Below are 26988 nucleotides of genomic sequence, written 5' to 3'. Positions count from 1 at the left end.
ATCAAACGATAATTCCAAAGAGCCTCTTCAGCTTGTGCAGGATAGAAATTATAATGGATGATTCCAAACCTAAAACAACAAAATGTTCCAGTTGGTGAACCTAGAAATTATTGGCTTATAAAAAAAGATTACAGTTTTGGTCTATTACACTGAAAAGTCTGGGCCTGAGGGAAAAGAAAAGATAAAATGTATTTGTAACATAGGAAATGTAGTGTTTCTGTGACATAGCAAAATAGTTTCAACCTATCCTCAAACAGATGTCACTTTGCTAATAAACATGTCGCAACCAGATTGGCAAAGATAGGATGAGAAATCTCCTAATCTTGCCTGGTTTTATATGTTAAATTGTTCTCCTTCATAGAGAAGAACAGTGGATACAAAACCATGGGAATTCAGTTGGTGTTGGACATTTGCCTTGAGCACATTTTGCAAAGAAAAGCCGCTTGTGTATGGAAAAACAATAATCTAGTCAGGAGCAAGCCCCTGTGTGTTTTGCAATCAAAGGGATAGTTGCGGAGCTCTCACTTGCTTGCCAATGTTACAGGGAGTCTTTGAAAAGTTAAAACAGCAGAGATTATAAAGTCCATATGTTGGCTGACCTGTTTGTTCCTTGTCCTTTTTGGAAGAGCAATGGGAGTTAAAGGTAGGCAGAAGGGCGGGGAATAGGAGGTGGGTCACGGGTATTGGATTTACATTTGGTTGTTTTTCGTACTTCCATTAAATGAGAACTGATGGAATCCCTAGGATAATACTGGAAACATCTTTCTGGCACCTCTAAATAGGAGTCATTTGACTAAGAACTATCCCATGACACACGCATGAAATAGCAATAAGATCCAGGTACCCAAACATGAAGTACAGTAAAACCTTGAATATAAAGATTAATTAGAACTGGTTATAATAGAAATACGGCCATCAACCAGAGCAATATTTTGGGATCCTTCTTCTTCAGAGGGAAGAGGAGAAATCATTCATCCGCACAACTAAAGATCTGAAGGAATCATATATTAGGTGAGACAGAACAATGAAACACCTGTTCTCCAAAGATTGGCTTCACAAGACACAGATTATCCCTGAAGAGACACAGTATCAGATCTCTATTGCTGTATAACAAACCAAGGCCAAACTCAGTGGAGTAAAAAACAATATATTATTTCTCATGATCCTGGGGGTGGATGGGGCTACACTGGGCAGATCCTCTCGGCCTGGTAGATCTAAGGTCACTCATGTGGCTTCATTCATCTGGGCCATTAGCTGTGGCTGGAATGTCCGAATGGGCTCTCATGTTGCACAGCCTCCCGCCATATGGTCTCTCATTCAGTAGACTAGCCTGAGCTTCTTTCCAACATGGTGATTCGCTTCCAAGAGGAAGACTTGCAAGTTGACCAGCCCCACCATGCAAGCACTTTACCAGTCTGTGCTTGTGCTGTGTTTGCTAACATCCCATAGGCCGAAGTGATTCACGTGGCTAAGCCCATGCTTTGTGGGAAGAGGTTACAGAAAGGCGTGAAGACTAGGAGGCACGATTCATTAGGACCACATATGTATAACAGTCTATAAGACTCATAGGGAATTTGCACCCTATTACGTCATATCACATTATTTATTTTATATTATATCAGTACCACATTATATTTGTGGTACTGCATTGACTGAGAAATTCAAAATCAAAATGTGACTTTATTAGGCTACAATAACTGGTTGGAAAAATCCTTATAACTCCTGGGAATTTTTGGTTTATCAAATATCAGTTTGACCTCATTCCCTCCCACCTCCACTAAGGTAATCTCCTCTTTTTACATCACTGAAGGCTGCATTTTGAAGAAAGGATACCAACCAATGGAGAAGATAAAATATCCAAATTATTTTATCAAGTTTGTATTTTATTAATATGATTTAATTACTGGAATATGTACACTTGCTTCCATTTTCTAACCCATTTATGAAACCCAAAAGTCATTTGGGCCCCCTTGGCTGTTTTACAAACCAAGGCAGTCCCCATCCTGAGTTAGATCCCTACCTGAAACCAGGCCAAATGTTAATGCCTTAGTCAATTTTGGCACCAAAACACTATGTGCCAAAGTCAGACACTTAAGACTAATCATTTCCAACCAGCCTCTCATCTCTTCAGTCAATGAGAAACAACTTTGCCTCCACCTCATCCCTACCCTTTATCTTCTCAGTCTCTTCATTCTTCATTCCTTGGGCTTCCCCACTACTTACTCCCCACCCCCTATTGACTTACCACTGACATCACCCTCTGCTAACCACCTAACACCTCCTTGAGGTTGTAAATATAGCTTTAATAATCTCTTCACTGAATTCTATACCTACCTACCTCTCCGGTGGAGTACAAAAGGCTGAGATTTCCCTGCCTTCTCATTTCTGCTTTGAAATATCACTCTTCTACTCTCATGTAAAAGTTCACGTTTCTGTGAGATTTGAACCATTTGGCAAAGTCACTCTCAAACCCTGCAATGGCCATCTACAACTTGAATTAGAACTGGTTATAATAGAAATATAGACATCATTTCCAAAGTCTATTTCTCCAGTCACATCCTGTCCAGGCCCAAGACTTCAGACTTACAGTTACAACTCTGATGCTAGAAATCACCACCTGTTTATACCAAAGGCGTCTTAACCTCAATAGTTTGAAACCAGCCCCACCATCTTCCCTTATTTTTTTAAAGATTTTATTTTATTTATTTATTCATGAGAGGCATGGCACAGAGAGAGAGAGAGGCAGAGACACAGGCAGAGGGAGAAGCAGGCTCCATGCAGGGAGCCTGGCGTGGGACTCGATCCCGGGTCTCCAGGATCGCGCCCTGGGCCAAAGGCAGGCGCTAAACCGCTGGGCCATTGGGGCTGCCCACCATCGTCCCTTAAATTTTTCCTTACTTCATTACTATCTGTATCAGTATCACTCATAATCAGGTAAGTTTAAAAAAAAAAAAAACTCCCTGATTAAAAAATCAGGTAAGTCATCCTTGATGCTTTCTTCTTCTTTACTCTTTGTGTCCATCAGTCCTTGAATCCTATTGATTTCCAGTTGAAATATTTTTAGAATCTTCCTCCCTCTTTCCATCCATGACAACCTATTTCAGCCTTCAGCATCTTATCCACACTACTGATGCCATATCTTACCCAGCTTACCTGATTCCAATTTTGTTGTCCTTAAGTCCTTCCTTCCTCTGCACAGCCACCAGCATGAGAAATTGACAAATCCAATATTGTCATTACTTAACTTAAAAAACTTTGATGGGTCCCTATTCATTTCTTTTGCAAAGTGTTGAACATTTTCTGTGTGCCAGGCACTGTTCAAGTGCTGGGGGACAAGAGTGAATCAAATAGACCAAGTTTTAGTCTTCTTAGAACCACATTCTGTGGGAAAATACAATAGCAAAGTAATTTTAGGATAGATGTGTAATATTATGCCAGGAAATGATAGGTGCTCTAAAAAAGGAAGAGGAAGAAGAAGAAGGAGAAGGAGAAGGAGGAGAAGGAGAAGAAGAAAGAAGAAGAAGAAGAAGAAGAAGAAGAAGAAGAAGAAGAAGAAGAAGAAGAAGAAGAAGAAGAAGAAGAAAAGGTAAAGGAATAGAAGTTGTCAAGAAGTACCACTGAAGATAGCTTGTTCAGGGATGGACTTTCAGGGAAAGTAGCACAAGAAAGGGAGCCAAGGGGATACACAGGGGAAGAGTTCCCCACCAACTTCAGGATATAGTTTGTAACACCACACACAAGACAGTGTGCACTGACTTCCGCAACCTTTTCCCTCTCTTTACCATCTCTCACCTTCCACCAGCAACATGAAGCTGTCTTCAGTTCTCCATAGCCGCCATCCATTTCTTACTTTTATTCCTTTTCTCACATTTGCCCTCTGCCCAAGATATCCTCCCCATTGGTCTGTCCCTCCACTTCAAACTTTACCAGCTTCAGGCAGTTTTTCCTGATTGTCTCATCTACCTGCAGACACACACACACACACACACACACACGCGCGCGCGCGCGCGCACACCCCCCCTCCCAAACATCTGGAATTTACTTGTTATTGCCCTCATATTGTTTTATGTGATAATAACATTAGACAGTAATTTGCAACATGTGAGTTTAAGAATGCTGTAATTGAAAATATTAGTAAAGTTTTATTTCATGCAACCAAATTGAAATAATGCACATCATCAAATTTTTTAAGTCATTAGGAGTTGTTTCATTTGAGAGGCAGCACTGTGTATTTCTGCCATTAACAAACGGTAATGCCACTTTGACTAGTAAAGAGAAAGGGCTGCCATCTTTGGCCAATTGTATGAGGAAATGTGTCTTGAATTTTGTTTTTTGGTTTTTTGGGTTGTTTTGGATTTTTTGTGTGTCCCTATCAGATTTTTGCAGTGTATTTTTAGTCCCTCCAAGTCGAAGTGCAATTTATCAATTAGGGGTCATTTTTCCCATAGCAGTATTCCCTGGAAACATAAGAAAAATGCCATTTTGTGAGGATGTTAGAGGAACAGAGCTAGGAAGTCAGCTGAAAGGTATAAAAGATATAATTGACCTACAACTAACTACAGGTTCCTATAATATAAAATTTTGTAAATTTTGATAAATGTATATGTATCCATCAAACCATCACCACATCAAGATAATGAATATATTTATCACCCCCAAATGTTTCCTCGTGCTCCTTCTGTACCTTCCCCCACACCATCTCTAGGAAAACACCCACATGCTTTCTGTTAAGATACATTAGTTTGTATTTTCTAAAATTGTGCATATATGAAATAATATACTATATACTTTTTTGGAGGAGGGAGGAAAGACTGGTTTCTTTCACTGAACGTAATTAGTTTCAGATTCCTCCGTGTTTTTGTGTGAACCAATAATTCATCCCTTTTTACTGCTGAACACCATTCCACTGTAAGGCTTTGTCACCATTTATTGATCCATTCACCCATTTGTTGTCCATTTGAGTTGTTTTAGTTGTGGGCTATTAATTTTGTTGCTGTTGTTACAGTTTTTACAGTATAGTCATTTGGAGCAATTTGACTTCATAACTCTCTAATTACTACTGCATTTCATAGCTGGAATACATCTGTAAAGAGAAACTTGCCCTCATCAGCATTTTGGTTACACTAAAATATACTTTGCACTCTAAGGAAAGTGCTTATGTTTGACTGCACTGAGCTTCAGATGAGAAGATCTTCTTTCCCACAGGATCCGGTTGGTGATTTGGATTAGGACTCTAGAGCTGAGCTTTAATTCAGCTGAGCAACAGAAGCAAGAGGAGTAGGCTCCGGGACATCTCTGATCTCTGGCTGTGTACTGTAGTCCCTTGAATTCTCATGCCTTAAATTATGAAAGCTCATTTGGAAGGCATCCCTCACAATCTCATTTTATACACTTGTTTCCCCCATAGTCTGTGAGGTCTTTGAGGATACAGATTGGGTCCCACAAAGCTGTATATCTACAGCATCTAACATAGTGCCAGACACATAGTAAGTTCCCCGTAACTGTTTTCTGAAGGAACAGAAATGCTGAGTTAAAATCTATTGCAAGACTGCCAAATCTGGTGTTAAAAGAGCTGAAGCTCTGATTCTCAATAACACATTAGCAACTAGGAGGAAGAGATTGAACTCATCTGGAAAAGGAGACAAATTTTGTGTCCATTCTGCCTCTGGCCCCATTCCTCATTTTACTTCCAAGTCCCTCTATTGGTAGATTGCTATTTTGTTTTTGAGCTTATTAAGAATTTTTAAAAGCTAGCTATACTTTGAATTTAGGGATGGACATCTGGAGATTAATTGTGATATTACTACTTGATGGCAGTTTAGATAGATAAATCAATAGATGATAGATCATTATATGATAGAGATGGAATCTAGTCAGACAGCTAGAACACATGTCTTCTTCCTTCCTGTCTCCTTGATAAACAGCCTATCCTCACACAGTGACTCATGGTTGACAGGGTGCCCCAAAGTATTATTGTGCAAGGGTCACTTGATGCAGAAAATTAATTGTGTCTAGAATAATTTGCTAACTTCACTGTATTCAGAATAATTTAAAAAACAACAACAATAAAAAGCCAACATGGGCATTGGAGGGAAGCAAAGCAGGATATGAATTAGCATCAGTCCCACCCATTGTAGGTGCCTTTGAGTACGACTTAACCTATCCATCCTTCATTTTCTTTATCTATAAAATAGTAAAAAAACTTATGTTCAGATTTTTTGTGGGGATGATAAATGAAATATGTAAAATGCTTCATGTAGTGTTTAGTAAATGATAGCAACTATCTTGACAAAGCACAAAAAGCATGATTCTATACAGGACAGGGTTTGGAAGGCCAAGTCCTATGCTAGAGAAAGCCTAAGTTTTAGAGTCTGACAATTGGGATTCAAACTTTGATAATTTTTTATCTCTTTGTCACCATTGGTAACTTAATCTCACTGAACCTCAGGTTCTTCCTCTGTGAAATGGTAACAATAAGACACCCTATATGTTAGTTGAGAGAAGCAAATGAAATAATGTTTGCACAGGACTTGGCATGTAGCAGGAATACCATAAATTTTATCTCTCCCTTTTCCCCATTTTTGGCAATGATGTTTAATACTTTTCACCTATATTCTATATATACAGAAAGCCTCTTAACTCTATAAACATGTGTAATTGTTATTTGCTAGAAGTAAAACTTGCACAATGGGTCCAGTCGGGATTATCATCTGAGAAGTGAGTCATAGCTACCCATGTATTCAATTCTTACATCCATCCAGGGAGCACAGATCTCATTCCTGGGGCCAAACCATACTTTCTTTAAGTAATGATCTCATTCAGAGCTTCCCTCTCATTTCTCTCTGACTACTCTCCTGCAGAGCTCATCTATTTCTATTATCCTGAATGCCTTGGCATTCACGGAGCCAGCCCTACTTTAGTCATCTGCAGACCTGGAATTTGCTCTTCCCCCAAAATATTTATTTTGTTAAAAGGATTCAACCAAAGGATTCACAAGTTCACCCAAACAGCAGGTGTCTGTTTTTGCCAGGAATGCTCCTTTCATTTTAAGGACATTGTTTCAGGCACCAGGAATATAAATGATGGAAAAGCTGAGGGCAGGTCTGTGTGGTTCCATTGGGTCTAGGTTGCCACTGGACACCGAGAAAAGAGCAAGGAACTGGGTGATTTATTAACCCTCCCCACTCGTAATACTGGCTGTAAAGAAGGCTTTAGCTCAAGAAGACTGGAAGTTTAGAACTATACTCCTTACTCTGTGTGACTGCTGTGGGACTTTTGCATGAAAAATTTAGGATTCAAGTGGCAATTCCAGAGTTAAAAAATAAAAATAAAGAGGGAAGGGGTACCTTGGTGACTCAGTTGGTTAAGCTTCTGACTCTTGATTTCTGCTCAGGTCATGATCTCAGAATCATGAGATCAAGCCAGCCCCCACTGAGAACTCCCAGCCCAGCTGGGAGTCTGCTTGTCCCTCTCCCTTCTCCTCTCCCTCTGCTCCTCCCCGCATGAGCATGTGCTCTGTCTCTCCCTCTTTAAAGTGAATAAAATAAATCTTTTTAAAAAATGAATAAAGAGGGAAAACCAAGAAGCAATTTTTCAAATGACATTGAAGTAATGGACACAAAAAATTTGCCATTTATTCAAAGTGTAAAGTTCTACAGAGAAGCTGAGCCAGAAATCCAAGAGGACATAGACTACATTGTGAACAGCACCTACTGGTTGCTTAGACTTCTGAGCCGAGATGCAAAATTAAAGGGGATTATTTTTTAAATGCACAGAAAGCTTGGGGGGAAAATTCTCTGAAGGTTTCTTTATACAGCTCTGTTAATTGAACAATCTTTGAATATTTAGTGACCATCTCTTGCTCCTAATCATTTCCTGTATCCTGGCTCCCTAATTAGAAAGGAGTAAGACCTGAAAAACATTGTCACCTCATTTCTTCTTGCATCCTCTACATTACCTCCATGATGATTCCTGGAGTACGTTGTGGAATGGAAGAATAAATGAATGAGCAATTGATAATATTATATTAATATCCTAAAATACAACATGTGTTTGTGTTATAATAATGATGACTGATAACTTCTAATGTTCATATGATATTTTGAAAAGTTAGCACAATTCTCCAGTAAAAATGAGAGCTGAATTACCAATCAGGATGGTGTAAAAGTTATAAGAAAACTTTAGAATAAGACAACCTATTTTTATCTCCTTTACCTTGTTCCAAAGAGGACAGTAGGCAGGTGACTTTCATATTCTCAATCTTTTAAATTGCCAGCTAATACCACATTGCATTTGTAAGAATTTCACAGTTTAGGAAGTCCTTTCCTATCTCTTATTTCATTTAGATGTTTGAGCGACTCTAGGAGGAAGATATTATCATGCTTATTTTACTGATCTAAAAAAAAAAAATAGATACAGAGAAACAACTGCCCTTCACAAGTCCACAGAATAGGTGAGTTTGGGAACAAGACTCACATCCAGTTTCCTCACCCAGGTTCTCAGCTTCCCCTGATGTCCAGAAGAAGTTAATTCCAGACTTTGGGAGAGGTCATATAGATAGTACGGTCCAGGCAGAGAGAGATATCGCCTTTGAGACATGTGACAAACAGCAGCCTGAGCTGGAAGTGACTAAGAAAACACAGTAAGAGCTTGAGAATCTAGACAAATACCCAAGATTTTCAAGAATCCTCAAAATTCAAGAATAGCATATAATTTTCCTCATAAAAAATTCCCATGGTGATGAACAAAGAACAGTCGAGTCCATTGAGAGGCTGATGCTGGGCAGTAAGCTGAGCTCCCTCACCAGCTACGTGGCTAACAGCAGAGAGACCAGCATTCCTGCTTCACCAAAACCCCGTGCCACAGGTCTCCTAGAGCTCATAATTTCAGACTGTCAGGTCAAAATGTCTCCCTGTTTTATGAACTAACCGAATGACCTTCTCAGATAGCACTGATAATTTCATGGATATATTTACCTATTTACACTTTGGGGAAACCTCGACCAAAAGTTAAGGTGGATTTGCCCAAATGTGTATAGCATCTGAGACAGTAATGCAAATTGTTGTAAAAAATAATCCTTATGGGCTATGCTAGATCTCTTATCTGACACAGCACAGGAGAATATGTATTCAGTACCTAAAAGTTTCTCTTCATAATATGGGATCAGCCACGATGCCCTGAAAGTTGCCAACTCTGCTCTATTTGAGTTGAGAGTTCTATCTCTAACCACATAGTTAAGTGAAGTCAGCTGTCAGGGCCAATACAGACGTCATCTCTCTGAAAATAGGGAAAGACCAATGCTTAGTGCTGGGAAGAACAGGAAAAGATGAAAAAAAAAAATCTAGTTCATGGAATAAGAACTCAGAAGGTGGGTAGGCCAGGACAAGGGTGTGAGATCAGCTCAGCATAGCAGCCCATATTCATAACTGATATCGCAGCAGAGCAGAGGGAGGGAGGAGCAGACACTAGTGCAAGCATCAGGTCAGCTGCAAGAGAGACCCATGGAAGGGTCCCCTATATCAATTTTAAAGCCTCAGCTCTCTACAAGCATAGAGCCCAACACTAAGGAGGGATTCTCCTTGAGGACAGGAGCCAAACTTCTATGAATAAGAGGGATCTATGAATACCAATTGTTCCTAATGAATTTAAAAACATGAAGAGAATCTACTGCCTAAAGATGCTACCAATGTGACTGAGAAACACTTGATTTCAGAGAGAAAAATATATATTTATTTTTTAGAATTTCTGCTTTCTAAGGAGACTGCACCTAAAGTGGGGATTTCCTAACAAGATGATGGCTGAAGGTAAAGATGGGAGAAACTAAGAGAAGATTCCATGGCTTTATATGGGAAAGCAGTCATGGACATTCTGGGAGCCAAGTAAAGGTGGCTTTGATGAGACTGTCTAGGCTACAGGCTAGGGGCATCACTGAGTGAAAAGAAGCAGCTGATGACTGAGGTACTGGAGGGGGAAAGTTTTTTGATTGAGATTTTTACTTAGTTTTGCTATATGGTATTAACATCTCCTCTCTCATCTGTAACATCTTCAGTAAAATTCACATTATTCTCTAATGCTCCATAGAACTGGACTGACTTTTGGAGATTTGACAAAGTGATAAGCCCAACTGAAACGAGAGAGAAAGGGGCAATGATATAAGCCAATCCTGGGGGACAGAGGCACATTTGGAATATGCAATAAAGCTCTTTTATTCTTTAGTCACAATCATAGGGGATGCTGTTCCCAGAGAGTTCTGAACATTGTATAGTCCGACTGTAAATGATCTGGGAAAAACTGAAATCACTATTTCATAGGTAGCCTCAAAATTGCAGAGGACCAACATAAAAAGGATGATATCACCCTCAAACCTCATTATTTTGATATTAAATGATAGTCTGAATTTGAGACAAGAATTAGAGCATTTAGTTTTAATAATACTCCAAAGATTGTCAAAAAGACCCATCTCTGTTATTAAGCAGCAATTTGATCTTAAGCCAGCCTTGTGTCAACTCAGGTCCCAACTGTATCCAGATAAAAGGGGAAGGTGAAGGATTAGGGAGCCCTCATGGCCGAGGTGGCACAAGTCTAACCCCATCTCACTTGGACTCCATGACATCAGTCTCACAGATTAAGTCAGATTCCAGTCATTGGTCTCACCCATCAGAAACATGAGCAACCTTAATAAGTCGGATTGTAGGCCCTCGAGGATGTATAACTAGCATATTGAACAGGCTCATCTCAGTGGGAGTTTCAATTCATCACTTTTTTGCTTTATTCACCAATTACTGCATTCAACACTGCTCTGTTGAAGCTCTCGTTCTAGTCCCCAAATGATGCCTTCAGAAATTTTCACAATTTTCTTGTGATTTAATTTTCAGGATCAATCTAAGTTTCAAACTCAGAGCTTCTCATCCATTATAGCATGTGGTCAAGAAGGCCTGGTCAGCATTTTTAGTTCTTCCTCACTGCTTCTTAGTGTGGGGGAAGTGCCGTCTGGGTTTGGCAACTCTCTTCCTTCTCCCTTACTAAGATTTTACTCCATTGGTGTCGAGGGTTGGAAAGATAAATGGGTAAGAAACACCTGCCTCTTAGTTATCAATAGTGGTCTCCTCTCTGTTGCCATCTTTCTTCTGTTGGGATCTGCCACAAGTATGCCCGTCATTGATCAGCATCGATGCCCTCTGAGTGATCACACATTCAATATTGACTGTTTCATGGAACATGTGTGGATGTTCTTTGGAGCATCTTCAAGACCATCCCTACCGCACAATTCTCTGAAGTGAGATTTTTGGTCCTGGAAAAGCATCCCACAGCCTCTTGATACTAGACCCCTTCAGCTTATGGCCCACCCTCATAAACGGGGAGCTGGTAAGTGACTTCGGTACAACTTTCTCCGAGTCCATGGGTCCCAAAAGATCCCACATCTTTTTTTCCCCTTGTATCTTTGACTTTCCAATCAGTGTCACTTCCTCTCTTTGCCCTGCCGTCACTCTTACATAACTGTCTCTTACATGCTTAGTTATGCACAAGGAGAACTTCAGTACATGTTTCCTAGACGGGTAACCAATCAGGAACAGCCTCCCCTTCTTTAAGGTACCCTTAATCTCTACAAGCGAATCCTTAGTTCCACCATTCACTTGGCTTTGAAAAGGGAAGGGAAGCCATGGCACTTCCAAATATGCCATGGCTCTTGCTGTAACTATTGATTCTTGCAAATTTTCACATATTCCTCTCTATTTCTCAGGCTCTTTGTAGTGAAGCTAACCATGTGGCTAATTGTCACCCACAGAATATGAGTGGAACTGACATGCGTTGCCAGGATGGCCTTGGAAACGCAAGATAGTAGACACACAAGATGGAGGCAGCACCATCCAGAAGTCCTAAATGAGGTTTCTGGCCCCAGCTTTTGGTTTTCCTTTTTAGAAGGTGAAATGCTTAATGTCTGTTTGTCCTCAGCTTTGAACCCTATTTGCAGGAAAGAGGAAAAGTCATCCTACAAACGTTACTACCTTTGGCACCTCATAGGGTCATCTGAACAGAAGACCAAAGATGCCAAAAAAAAGCCCTGTAAGGTTGTAACCAAATGTGTATGTACGTTTCCTAATGACCATGCTCTTCAATTCAACCTCTCTGTTCTCTCTCTAAAAGGTTTGGGTCATTGTAAGAGCTCCAGCCTGGACTGGATCTCACAGTCACAAAGGTTGATATTTAACTCCTTACTAACTGAAATACACAGAGCAAGAAACATTTGGCAATGACTGCAGTGTAGAAGGGTTGCTTGAGCAATAAGCTCCCTTCATGTTTCACCAGTTCAGCATCACATCTGCTGGATCAAAATAAACAAATATTTTTCATTGAACTTAACAAGGAAGTACATGACCTTAACATTCATTTTTATCAAAGAGCTGGAGCCAATGAGATCCCCTGGTGTTTTCAGTCATGTGCCACCTCACTTTCTGTTTCCTCTTTGCTTTACTTCTTACAATCTCATGAAGTACCACTGTAAGAGCCTACAGTGTGTGTGCTCGGAGGAAGGGACATTTGCCGGAGTTTCTCGGAGTGTTTTTCTTTAAGCGAGGTTTCCAAGCACAAAACCATATAAAGGACAAATGCCAACTTATAACAATTTCACCCACAAACTATATTTAAGCACGGCATAGTTCCCAAATAAAATAAGACTACAGAAACAGTTTTACTGCTTAGGGGGAAAAAATGTATGTTTTTAGAACAGTTAACCCACAATAGCACAGCTGACAACTTCAAATAAAGGCCACAATCCTGTGAGCCTGTAACTCAATTTTACATAGGCTGGGTGTAGTGTTTCATGTCATGGATAGAGTTTCTTTACTGCTTTTAATGGTGGATGTTAGAAGCCTTCTTCCTGCAATTAGTATAATGGAGGATATAAGAGTGGAAATAGAAGCCTTTTCCCCTGTTCACCTAGGCAATGAAAAAGTTTAAAATCATAAATAGTCCCAAGGTTAAAAAGAGGTCACATAGATTATCTCCCCCCTCCCCCCGACTCCATAACTGTGCTCATGTTTTGAGAGAATTTCCTGCTTAAAAATTATTCTGGTTAAATGGCATCTTAAGGAGATAGACCTGGTCCCTCATCCACCCACAAAGTGGCCCCAGAGGAAATTCTTAGCTGTGGAGGATATACTCAGCACGGCCTGTGCAGCCTTCTCATCCCAGCAGGAGGCAGTGGACTTTCTAAAGACTGTGATGGTCACCACTGGCCCCTCACTAGCCTCCCTTTTGGTCATGCCCATTTTGCCTCCAGGTTGTCACTGCATTTGAGATTCCTTGCTGCCCTGTCTAACCCTAAACTGGGAGCTCCCTGCACGAGGACTATGCTTCAAGCCTTTTTTTTTTAATTTAGATTATTTATTTATTTATTTGAGAGAGAGAGTATGGGCGAGTGAGAGACCATGAACAGGTAGGAGAGGGAGAAGCAGACACCCTGCTGAGCAGGGAGCCCAATGTGGGGCTCTATCCTGGGACTCCAGGATCATGACCTAAGCCAAAGGCAGACACTCAACCAACTGAGCCACCCAGGCAGCCCTCCTATGGGCTTTCTTGGTAAGTAACTAGTGTGATACATTATTTAATCTTAAAGTTCTGATGATTTCATAGATGATATGTTTCACGCATTAGCTACCACTGGTGAATTTAATTTCAAGAAAACTGGTAAGATCCTAGTGCCTTGATAAGATTTCCATGTGTTGCCAAGGCCTGGCATTCTCATTCCACATTTTATTTCTTTGTGGATAGATTTGGTATCTGATAATAATTAAATTCTCAGGAAGTTTAGCATACCAAGTTATTATCACTTATAAAAGCATGAATAAAGAATCTTGAAGAAAAAAAAAAGAATCTTGAAGAAAGTAGGTATGGTGGCAACATGGTTTGGAAACAGGACTTCTGAGGAGAAGAGTGCAATGAAAAGTGGGGAAGAGGCAGAGAATTGAAAGTTTAAGGGCACAGAGGAACTTAATCCATTTTCTTTAATGAGTAGTATTTCTGCCCTGGTAATGCCAGAGAGCCTCAATTTTCATCTAAAATTAAGTTCATTTTTTAACAGCCTTTTGGAAACATACTTGGGAAGAAGAGGACTTTAGAGAGCATATCTTAAAAAACAAATATATGTTTTTTTTATTTTTTATATTTTTTAATTGTTTTTTTTTAAGATTTTATTCATTTATTCATGATAGAGAGAGAGAAGCAGAGACACAGGCAGAGGGAGAAGCAGGCTCCATGCAGGGAACCCGACATGGGACTCGATCCCAGGACCCCAGGATCGCGCCCTGGGCTAAAGGCAGGCGCCAAACCACTGAGCCACCCAGGGATCCCTTAAAAAACAAATATAGTCTACACTGAGCACCTACCATGTCCTAGAGACTTTACATATTTATTCTCACTTAATTCTCAAACAACTCAATATCAAGAGCTCCCATTTTACAGATGAAGAATCAAAGGCTCAAAGAGACTAAACAACAATGGGAAAAACAGAGATTCCAACCACATCACCCACTGGACCACCTACCACCCACACCACCAGCATCAACATCACCCCCAACAAGCAAGTCCTCCCAAATATAACACTATACATGTGATCAAAAATATAATTCTGTGTGGTTCTGATCCACACAAGCACTTTGCCATACTGCTCCTGGTCCTGACTCAGTAATGCCATGAAACTACATACTGCACTGGCCTGGCACAGAACTCTTTCTCAGAAGAGACCCAAATAGAAAGTAGCATTAATATTAATAGAAATAACTATTTTTTTAAAACTCAGAAAGCCAGATCTAAGAGGTAGCCAAATGCTTGCACTAAATCTGACTTGTGGTGCTTAGCACATTCATGCTTAATGACCTAAGCAATTCACAGTCCCTGCTCCCCGTTGGTGCAACCCATTCCCAGCAGCCTACATCAAGCTGGTGGTGAGTATCCAGTCATCAGAGCTGGAAATGGACTCAGCACCTACTATGAGCCAAATTATGACTTCATGCAAGGGCTTTTTTTGGTTTGTTTGTTTCTGTAGCTGTAATGATGAATTAAGGAGGAAAAAATTAATGTCAACTTTGAGTTCAACAACCATCTTTTTTTTTTTTGTAAATTTATTTTTTATTGGTGTTCAATTTGCCAACATATAGAATAACACCCAGTGCTCATCCTATCAAGTGCCCACCTCAGTGCCCGTCACCCAGTCATCCCCACCTCCCCTTTCCCCCACCCCTAGTTCATCTTTGAGTGCCTCTTATTGCAACGGCCCCTGCGCAAAGCAGGCACTGAAGGGACAGATAGATTTCCACATGTGCTCTCAAGGAACTCATCTGATCATTGGCACGGATATTTAAGGGAAAATAGGCCATCCTGGCCTTCCAGAATGAGACTTTGCCATATTCCACCTCTTGAGTGGAAGAGAAAATGCTTATCCAGATTGAAATAATGTCTTGCTCTTCTCCTGAAGCATAATACACTTTTCTTTATTTGGCAAAATGGACTCCTTTTCCACTCACGCCTGCGGTGTGGGGAGCCCCTACCAGGAGTGGAGAGGTTTCTGTTAGCTGCTGGCTGAGAGAGTTCTTGCTAAATCTCCCCTCACATGCTGCCTCTCCATGTCTTTGCACCCTTCATTTGAATACAACGAGCACGTGTACAATTTTAGGATTAATTGAATATCTACATCCCATACCTCTGCTTTATCAGGGCTTTATCTCAATCATTACATCTGTCCACCTATTCCACTCAAAGTACAATCCTGCCTGTCACTGAGACAGATTAATGTGATACAAATTGACATTTCCCTCCTCATCCCAGTGGGCAACCTGGTCCTCATTAGAGTCAACAAAATTAAAACATCCCTGAAAAAGTGTATTTAAATTTTACTCTGAGAACAAAGGAGGAAATGCAAGTACAATCTGTCAGTTTACCACACAAAATTTTGTTGGGTTTACTTAATGAATAAATTGCTGTTAACTCATAAATAAGCCATTAGCAAAACAAAACTGCCAAACAAAACATTATCTCCTAATCTGCTCATCTCTCTTCAGACCACCATGGAAAAAGTGGATAAACCTGTTGATCAATCCACCACAGAGATGGAAGTAAAACACTGAGGACTTATAATCAGGTTGTTCAGAATCTAGAAGAAAAAGAAATGGCACTTGTGCCTCAATTACCTTAAGATCTTGCACTAAAAGTCTTGCTTTGGAGTTGGTGTTTTGGGTTTACTGTTTCACCTCTCACTTTTTTTAAAAAAAGATTTTATTTATTTATTCATGAGAGACACAGAGTGAGAGAGAAAGGCAGAGACACAGGCAGAGGGAGAAGCAGACCCCACACAGGGGACCTGATGTGGGACTCGATCCCGGAACCCCAGGATCTCGACCTTTGACCAAAGGCAGGTGCTAAACCACTGAGCCACCCAGGCGTCCCTTTCTTTTTTTTTTTTTTTTTTAAAGTCACCTCTCACTTCTTATTTTATGAACACACATAACCTCAGTGCTTAGAGACTAGTCCTATTTCCTCATTTTGGAGAAATGAGGAACAGGAGCCCAGGGAGGTTACTGGAAGCCCCTGCGGGTAGGGCTGTGCTGAGAACCAGGTGTCCTCACTTCAGCTCCTTCCAAGACCTGAGTATCTTCTCTGCACTACCAATAAAAGGGAGGAGAGAGGAGGTGAGGAGGCCCCCCCCTGCTTCACAGAGGAGGGGGAAGTGCTTCCGTTACCACTACCATGGACGGTACTGAAAAAGTATTATTCCTGCAGTGTGATGACATCAGAGTGGGTCAAGGGTCTTCGAAGGGAAGTCTATGGGTGCTGTTAAATCTGACCAAATCACACAAGACAAAGATAGAGGTGGTGTGGAGAGATGGAGATATGATTGGAGAAGAGGAGGAGACCCCAGGCCAGGCCAAATGCAAAATGACTGACATCCAGAATGGGGCTCTGTGACATCAAGATTCCTTTCCCAAGCGCCCTGAAGGTTTTTCTCTTTTTAAAGATCTTCAGCTGCGGCCATTTGGTTCTCTGGTGCCCTTTGTTTTCTGGCTGGTGATCCTTTTCTTTTTCCTTCCCTACACTTAAGAAAGAAAAGGAAAAGAAGGGGCTGGGATGGGGTAACTGTTCCCAGGCCTACAAGCCACGGCCCTGTGCAGCCAGTCTTAGAGCTCCCCCTGCTGGTCCCAGCAGGGCGCTTTGCCTTAAGCAACCCTACTGGGTCTCACACCCCAACTAGCTAAAGAGCTTAGACCCTATGCTGAGTTCAGCTGATAAACAGGTTACAGCAATATCTCTGCTGACACTGTGCTTCTGTATGCTCAATAGGAAAAACTTGGGAAAAAAAGGCAAAATTGAGTTTATAAAAATTGTTTCCTGCAGGAGTGCCTCCTAATTCAAGCAGAATGTCACTCACCAGTGGGGTTCAATAAACCCTTAATCTTAACCATCCACTTTATCATGAAAATGGCACTGTTTATTCCACTGGTAATATCTTGTGTCGAAATCTGAACAGTATTTCTTCTCTAATGGGAGTGAGACAGAAAACCCTGCCAATCAAACGGGAAAGAGAAGCCCGCATCAGACAGCAGGCCTCTGTTTTCAGGGATAAAAACCCATATTCATTCGCACAGGACCACTGCAACTTTAAAAAACAATATCAAAAGGAAAAAAAGTTAGAATTGCAGAGGAATGTTCTCTGGGTGCTTCTATTTTTTCATCTCTTTTCTCTCCCACTTTCTCCCCGTAAGGAAAAAAATTAAAGCTGGTTTGATTTCTTGTTTGCTTAAAGGCTAATGTATATTTACAGAAGCATCTAAGGCACGGATTGCTTTGAATTTAGTGGTCCTTCGATATACAATAGGGCTACTGTGTTTCAAAGGATTTGGCCACCCATCATGACCCATGACTCAGTCTGTCGTCCATTAATCTAAACACAGGCTCTCTCAGATATATCCAGATGCCCAAAAATCTTTTACATTTTTTGATATGGACTTCTTGTTTCTGTATCTAAGGGGAATTGTTGCTGATATTCCAATGTGTCCCCAAAGGGTTTCTAAGCAAGTTCCCATCCACTTGTCATAAGCACAGAAGAATAGGTTTTCTTCTCCCTAAGCGAGAATCATACCCCTAGGCCAACAAGCCACAACAGTTTTCTTCTCCCTTGCCAAGTATCCATTCTCATATCAGGTAGACACCAATTGTTGCTAAAAGGTGATAACGGTAACAATGGAGCGACCCATGGTGAGGGAGAGTCTTCCCATTACAGTGAAATCTGATAAGGATTTGGTATGACCTTGCAACTCTTTTTTAGAGCAGTTTTGGTATGACCATGCAACTCTTTCTTTAGAGCAGTCTGTAATTAGCAGAAATAAAGTTTCTGCTAATATTGCAATAAGCCAACATTATCAATGGAACTTTACAAGAATGACAATTTTAAAAAGAAAGAAAAAAGAAAGCTGACTCTCAGATGTCTATGCCAAGTAGCCAGTTTCCAGCTATGTTTTGGTTCCTTCCCCTTGCCTTACCAACAGCTCCATGTTACCAGGCAGGTTTCCAAAAAAACTCCCTTCTCTTTCTCCTGTTGGATCAGATGATTCATGGAATCCACCAAAGAGTTACAATAAAAATTTCATTCTACCATGAAGCAATGGGTGTCACATGGAAATGTCTTCCTGCTTGATTTCACTTGTGAAGTCCTCTTGATCTAACATCATGCAAGGAGAAAATCACTCATTCTGCCGGAAATTTACTTATTTATTTGTATTGTAGGATCATTGCCTCCTCTACGATATTCATAATTTTATTTAGGTTAACAAGGAAAAACAAGAGCGTTGTGTTCCCTAAGATTCCTTCTCATTTTATGGAGTAAAAGAAGTTTTGAGGTATGACCCAATTACTCTCCAAACATCCAGGTATCCAAATCTAAAACATCTAAAATATCCAAAATATCTAAAAACCTCAAATGGGTGAAAGCCTACTTTGTTTGGAAGATATCCACAAGAAGAGAGAGAAAGACCTAGGAGCCTTATTTTAAGTCACTACTAAAGCCTAAATATCCCCTACTACCACAGCCTAAGCTGCATTCCTCCTGAAAATGCTCAACACTGGTTATCAGAGCAGAATTAGATCCTTTGTGGAGCCCAGTCATGATGGTTTCCATTTACCAATGCCATGGCTAATTTGCAAAATTAAATTTCTATCAAATTCTCATTTACATCCAAATGATGTCAGAAAACAATCTGACCCAGTTAGTCACTGAAATTCTTTCGCTGTGGCCAGGTGCTCTGGAGAAATTCTGTTCTCTCTGTAACTTCCTCACCCACAACTTTCAGCCAATCATTCAACATTTTAACGGCCTCCAATGACATGGAAAAGTTAATGACCCAAAAATACCACAATGATCCATAACCGTGCATCTATACACATGCTGTTGTTCTTGCTGCATGTTGAGCTTCCACCCATCCTTCAAAACCCATAGTCCATACCATAACCTCTATTATGAAGCCTCTCCTTACTTCTAAACAAAGGCTTATCCTGCTTCCTTAAAGTTGCTTCTGCTTCCAGCATGACAGTCTCCTCCAAGCGTGGGCCATGAACACCCTGCATCAGAATTACCCAGGACTAGTGTTAAAATTTGCAGGATCCCAAACTCCACCCAGACCTGCTAAATAATCAGAAACTCTGGGGTGGACACCCAAGAATATGCATTTACTAAATTCCTTGTCCCCTCTCCTGGTTAGTCTGATGCAAATACAAACATGTATTTTATTGCCCACATAATTCTGAGTAGCAGTTCATATTTATTGAGCTCCTATGTTATGCCAGGCACTGTTCTAAGCACTTTATACATATATTACCTCATTTAATTATCACAATAACTGTAGAAGAAGAAACCATTTTTATCTCCATTTACATGTTAATTAACTTCTCTGAGATAATGTGAAATTAGAAACTCTCCCAAGAGCACATACTAATAAATGGCAGAAAAAAGATTCAGGACCAGGAAATCTTATTCCTGGGTGCCTGTCCCTAAATCACTGGGTTTTACAGTCTCAAAAATAATTGTTTGTCTTCTGCCTCTTTTACTAGGCTGTGAATTCATCTAGAGCAGCAATTGGATCTTTCCATCTTGGTAACAGCAGCACTTCTCATAGTGCCTGATGTACTCAATAAATGTTTATTGAACTGTTTAAAATGTAGAATAAACCAAGGTATCATCTTTTTGTCTATGGGTAATAATATCAGTGAGGTAAAAAAAATTTTAAAAGCCAAAACACGGAAGAAGAAGAGAAGACGGCAGAAGAGTAGGGTCCCCAAGTCACCTGTCCCCACCAAATTACCTAGATAACCTTCAAACCATGCTGAAAATCTATGAATTCGGCCTGAGATTTAAAAAGAGAACAGCTGGAATGCTACAGTGAGAAGAGTTCACGCTTCTATCAAGGGATAAATTTGTAAACATTTATCTCTAGAATAAATCCCACTTGATTGTGAAAAAAATAAAAATAAAATAAAATAAAAGCCAAAACTCTCATGGACCACAAAAAAAAATAATAATAAACAGGTAAATATGGCAATGCTTTGGTGAGACATAGTAAAATTATGCCTGGTTTTCATAAAAAATATATAAGTAATGTAACAAATATAAATAAATTAATTTTATACCGGAAACCAAAGTCTCTCTACAGTGTCACATCATAAACTTCATACTGCAGAAAGCAAGCCTGGGGACAGTGAAGCAGTCCCCAGGAAATTACTAGGAACTTTCCAAACCATATTTTCACATCTCTTCATCTAGATATAACTTCAAACAATAAGAAAAAAAATACATCAGGTTATGAAGCTGTTTCATTTTGAGGAATGGTATAGAACTCTACTGCTTCCTTATCAAATACCTAGAAACTTCAGCCAAACAGCTTGAAGAAGTAAATTTTTCAAAATCTTTGAAGAAAGATCCAGCTCTACAGGGTGGTAGCACCTTTTAAGTCTGGCTCTGCTCCCAAGAAGGCGTATCACATGCATTCATTCCTTTCACCAACATGGTATATTGACAGGCAGGCCCAAGTGCATTAGAAATGCCACAGATGTTACCGGCCACTTCCCAAGAAGAAAAAAGGCCTGGACTCTGACCTGTTAAAAACTGGCATGTTATTTATACAAGTGATATCAGAACCTACATGCTGTGTCTACACTTAGCCTAAGAACCCAATGAAAACTGAGAATGTCATAAACCATTCAGCCAGAAATCTACGCATTATATACATGGATAACAAATGAGAGGGGGTTTTTCCTATTTTTTTAATCCAGATATTTTGATGCTGTGTATACAAACATACATACACACACAAATGATTCCAGTCTCCATTTCTAACCTGTCGCCTCACCTCTCACGTCTTCCGAGTTTGGGCTATCAGCCAGGGGCACAAGTACCCACCAGCAGGTACACACGCCCCCATACAATGTGGGTCCCAGTGGGAGTTTTAGATGAGCTTCGTGGATCTCACATCTGAGTCAATGCAAAACCCCATCAAAAGAAACTTCCAATCCCCAGAAATAAACTCCCTCCTCGCTTCCAGACGTGCTGAGAAAACATTTTTCTCTCTTTTAAGAAACTGTATACATAATACCCTGCAAGAGCACATGTCATCTCAACTATTCAAGTGTAAAGGGACAGTTTGCTGGTGGTGACTTAGAAGTTCAGAACGGACGAACACTCAGCGCAAATATAATATTTAAAGACAAGCTATTTCCAGACACGTGTGTGGCCGCATGTTGCCCAGGGCTGCCCCGCTCTAGACAGCTTGCATTACATGCCTACACCTCCAGAATGTTCCAGCATTTAGGTGACGTGGGGCTCACCAAATTTCAGACAGGGTAAGAAGTGGCCTTGCTTGCACTAGAGCAGCAGGGTCATCAGCATCCTCGTGACTTGTAGTGGTGGAACATTTCCCTCCCTTTCATTTCCAAGAGTCAGTAGTGGTGAAGGATGTAGCTATTGTCAGCTCCTCCAGGACCTACAACAAAAAGCAGAGATCTCATCACCAAAAGTACGATTTTATATGATTTCTGTTTCCTTCTGTGAGTTGCCTACAGATTCTCCTGCCAAGGAATGCAACAGCTTTATAAACAGTGACATGAGGACATAGCTGGACTTTCCAATCTAAGTCAGAAGTGGTTTGGTTTGGACTCGCTAAGGGGAAGCATTCTGTGTTCAGCCTGATTGGTTCTCTCAACTCTCCTTCTAAGGAAGTCTTGTCCTCCAACTGTCAGAACCGCAAAATACAAAACCATTCATCTCTCGCTTTAGAACCTTGCCTGAGCCACTCAACACCCCTGAGGCATGCGTCTCTCCAATCAGGAGCGCTTGCTTCCCAGAGCCAAGTACATTTCTATAAATGCTTCACGTGGGAAGGAACAAAACCAATAAGTCAGAAAGCTGACTCAGAAATGAGCGGAAGTGTTTCCTTTCCTCCTCCCAGCAGATTGGTTGTTCTGTGGTGATGCTCTGGTGTGACCACTATGCAAGGCTTGGCGGCCTGTCAGCACAGGACAAAGTATTTGGCCACCAACATCATGACTTCTACATTTGGGGCAATTGCTTGGAACAAATACAAATGTACCAGTGAACAGACCTAGAGTGTACAAATTATGCTCCACAGCAATAAGTTCAAAGGGACAAATGCTCCAGATGTTCGGGAACCTGTGGCTGGGTCTCATTTACATTTCTCAGCAATGGAAGCCAACTGTAAGGGCCATAGCTTTGGAAGCCTGGGATCTACCACCCGTTAGAGACTGGACAATAGCCAGCGGAATTCAGGGCAGTTGGGCCCTGGATACTGGGCAAATCAAACAATCAATACTTATTGATCACTTATGCCTGGATCAAAAGGCACCACATTTTTTACGTGAAAGAGCCATCACTAATAACCACCTTTGCATTTAGAAAATAGTGCAGCATAAAAGCACTTTTGAATACATTATGTTCTTTCAGTCCAGACAACAGACAGCCTCATTAGTGATTAGCCTCACTCTGTCTTTATTGACAGAGGAAAAAGCCATCTCAGGGGAGGTAGACGCTGTGCCCCGAATCACAAAGCCAGGGAGTTCAAAGCCACACTTAGGCCTAGTCTCTTTCCACTACTGCTCAGCTGTGAACAGTAACCAGAAATTCAGTCCTGGTACCTTCCTCAGAAGAGTCCTATAGCCCCAAGAGTGTCACAAAGTTCCTTGGGAAATCACACAGCCCAGAGGCTACAGGCAGGAGCTGTCCCCGCACTTACCTGCTGGCCCAAAGGCAGCCCGGCCTCTCTGCTGCAGCTCTTCCAGAATCTGCCACCAGGTAGATCCTTCTTGGTTCTTTCTTGATTAGCTCTCCTCCTCAAGAAGATGGGAAGGTGAGTCAAGACTTGTGTTCACAAAAAAAAAAAAAAAAAAAAAAAAAAAGACTTGTGTTCACCACAGAGTGCTTAGTACAAAAGCTCTGGAGTCAGAGACCATCTTGGCAGGGGGCCTCAGTCAGTTAAGCATCTGCCTTCCACTCAGATCATGATCCCAGGGCCCTGGGATGGAGCCTCGCATCTCTTGAGCAGAGAGCCTGCTTCTCCTTCTCTCTCTCTCTCTTTCTCTCTCTCTTTCTCTGTCAAATGAATAAATAAAATCTTAAAAACCAAAAACAAAACGAGAGACCAGCTTGGAAGAACCTACTTCAAAGGGTCATTATAAGAATTAAATAATACTGAAAACAAAGCCTTGTATCAGTAAGCACTCCATGATCGCTATTCATATTTTTATCATCCTTAATTTTATATTTATAAAATGTAAATGAGCATATTTATAAAATATAAATGAGTATGTTTCCTGTATGAAGACAGCCTAACAAGCATTAGTAGAGCACCTGGCACTAGGCTGGGCCCCAGGGACTGGATGAGGCATTGGATACAGTCTCTTCAGTAGAGAAAGGAACTCCACTCTAGGAGGAACTTGACTTATGGAAAGAGGAAGTAGACACTAGCTTGAACTAAGAATTCTTTTAATTATTCAAAATTTGGAAAAGGGAGTTTTTTGCAGGTCAATGCATGCATGCACTACCTGCACCCGGTACCTCCAACCCTCACGGTTCTTGATCCTTTACCTTCCCACACACACACACACACATAATGCCTTGCTTCTAGCCCATTCTCTTGGGCTTTTGCTAAGTAGCTATTTAGCTTGGAGGAGGGACAAAAATCACAGTGAAATATTAGTGATTTAAGTTTACTACTCCTGGAAAATAAATTCGAATTGGATTGGAATACTAGAATCTCTCCCCATGAGGAGCTTCAAATAATGCTGTTTCTAAGGAGTGGCTATCTGGGGTTCACCAGATGGAAATTCATTCACTCACTTATGTAGCCAGCCAATCAGCCAGCCAGCCAGTTATTCAACAAATATGTCAGGTTGTAGGTACCCTGACTGCGCTGGACTTCTTCTAGTCTAGCATGAGTGACAAGCATTATACAAGTGAACTAAAAAAGAAATAATTAACAAATCATGGTAAGAGCCAAAGAATAAAAGGTAAGATGATAAAGGAGGGGGCAGAGGTATATATACAGAGAGATAGCTGGAAAGACTTATTTAAATGAAGTCTACAGATGGATATTTGATTTGAGGCATTAAAGAGCCAACCCAATTACTTTGTAATATAAACAAGTACTGAATCGTTATGTTGTACACCTGAAATTAATACATTATATGCCGATTATACCTCTTTTTAAAAAAAAAAAAAAAAACTTTTTTTTTAAATAGGAGCCAGCCCTACCAAGAGGGACAGAACTGGGAGTAGGTAAAATGGCAGTGCAAAGCCCAAGGCAGAAAATGACCCAGAGTCTAGGACTCAGACAAGAATAACACTGACAGCTTGGGATGGAAAGCCAGGGAGAGATCATACATCGCCTTGTAGATCCTGGAAGGAGTTTGGTTTTTACTGAAGGACTCCACCAGAAAAGCCTTCCAGATCCCTTACATGTGTTTGATTCTTTAATATATATATTTTTATTTCAAGGAAATGTAAATTCATTTTTAATTTAGGACAAAATCTTTGCTCTCTTAATTCTTGGCCAGCACCTTCTCACTTCTCTGTAATTCCAGATTCTTGCTCCCACCCAGTGTGCTATGCTGGGAGGAGCACAGGCCCCCACTTGCTCTGGTGCTGGCACTGCTTGGAATGTGACCTTGAGCCAACGAGTGGTCATTGCAAACCTTGACTTCTGCATCTATAGAAGAAGTGGAACCAGGTGATCTCAGAGATCCCTTTGGTTCTAAATTAATTGATCAACAAGGAAGGGGGAAAAAATGCCCTTAGAGCTTACCCTTCCTGCTGTAGACAGTTTGGCGTGGGGGTTAAAAGCCTGAACTTGGGTGTTATAAATGTAGATTCTAATCCCGACCCTACATGCTAATGCCTCTACCTTGAGCAGGTGACTTTATCTCCCTAAGCCTCCTTCCTTACCCGTAAAATATGGATAATAGTCATGCCTACTTTGCAGAGTTCTCATGAAGAAGCAGGGGTGTCATTATTACTATGGCATCGCTATGCACAGATCATCCCATTGCAGGATGGCAGGACTTGGACTGGGGAGAAATAATAGGTTTAAGACTCAAGGCAGGTCTTTGGAACTTACTCTCATGAATCAGCATCTATTATGCCAATATTAAGGGTGAACCAACATGAAGTAAGGCTGGATCTGTGCGGAGCCCAGAGGTAAAGTCTGGTCTGGAAACTTGAGGCCGTTGAAAGGTTTTCAGCCGAAAAGGTATTTGCTCACTTGATGTGAAACACATGGTCCAGGGGGAAACCTCAGAAAAACACCAGCCGTCCCCAGTCCCCATCTCACGTGTGTGAGGAATGAGAGGGGCGCTTGGACAAAGCGTTATTCTCCTAGATACAGTTGTGGCCAGCAAAAGGACGAATAAGAAAAAAACAATTAAACTTCTAACATGAGCTAACTCAAATAAGCCCACCAACCTCTTAGTAAAATATACAGGCATTGAGCCAGGCTGTCCTGACAACGTGTTTAAAGAATACCCAACGTGCAGAGGAATTGAATAAATAGACTCGAAGTCGTGCAGTTCTTGGGGAATTTTCAAAAGGGTAAATGCCATTTGTTGGCCTCGTCTTCCTCCTCCTCTTCATAAAAGTCACAGAATCACAGGGTTGGAAGAGAAATCAGAGGTCGTCCTGCCCCAACCTCAGACAAAACGATTCTGAGCAAAATGATCCTTGAGTTCAAATCATAATTTGAACCAAACCGCTTAACCAGATAAGAAGTGATCTGAAGTGGAATTGGGGGCAGGAGCTGAGAAAGTAGTCCCAGTTTGGGCGTCTTTTTATTTCTCTGAGTGCCCACTGATTTACAAGTCAGCTTCACTGTGTAGAATCCTGAGAATGTTCTGCCTCTGTAAGCGTTTCCCAAACACATCTTTTGAGATCCGCATGTAGGCTCCCTGAACTTGGCACCTTCCAGTTATTAGCCATTTGGAAAGCCAGGAGGGAATGGGGATCAGAGGGAAGGACGGAGGGCAGGCAGATTGCCAGACCCAGCTCCCTTGCTGAAGCTATGACAGGAGAACACAATGATGAATTGGCATTGTCAAAAAAAATAGTGAGCGGGAAATGGGGTCCCACTCTCGTACTAATGATTACTTGGTTCAAATGTTCTAGACAAAACATCTCTGATAAGTTGGTTATCAATCTATATATATGTAGTCTATGTGTTATAAAGAAGGAGCGACAGAGGGGGAAGAGGGAATGGGGTGGAGGAGAAGGAGGGTAGAAGCAAAGTGGTAAACCTGCAGAGACACAGGAGAATGTGAATTATTAAATGGTGCAACCATTTATTGGAGGTTAGGCCCTGTGTTTTATGCTTTAAATAGGCTATTGTATTAGTCCTCAAAAATGGGTAGGTTATTATTTTCTTTTCCCAAACAAAAAAAGAAAACTTGATG

General features: G+C 40.9%; 1 long non-coding RNA gene across 1 annotated transcript in view; it reads right to left on the bottom strand.

Annotated features, from left to right (window-relative positions):
• Positions 1–23907, bottom strand: part of LOC140626855 (uncharacterized) — a 29132-nt gene extending 5225 nt beyond the window's left edge. The window contains exons 1-2 of the long non-coding RNA XR_012025855.1: positions 23286–23907; positions 21865–22019 (exon numbers count right to left, since the gene is read on the bottom strand). This is a non-coding gene — a long non-coding RNA (uncharacterized lncRNA). The remainder of the gene's footprint in view (positions 1–21864; positions 22020–23285) is intronic.
• Between the last annotated feature and the right edge of the window lie 3081 nt (positions 23908–26988).

This window comes from Canis lupus, chromosome 38 (assembly GCF_048164855.1).
Source record: "Canis lupus baileyi chromosome 38, mCanLup2.hap1, whole genome shotgun sequence".
Taxonomy (NCBI): Eukaryota; Metazoa; Chordata; class Mammalia; order Carnivora; family Canidae; genus Canis; species Canis lupus.
This window is presented reverse-complemented; position numbering and strand designations above follow the sequence as displayed.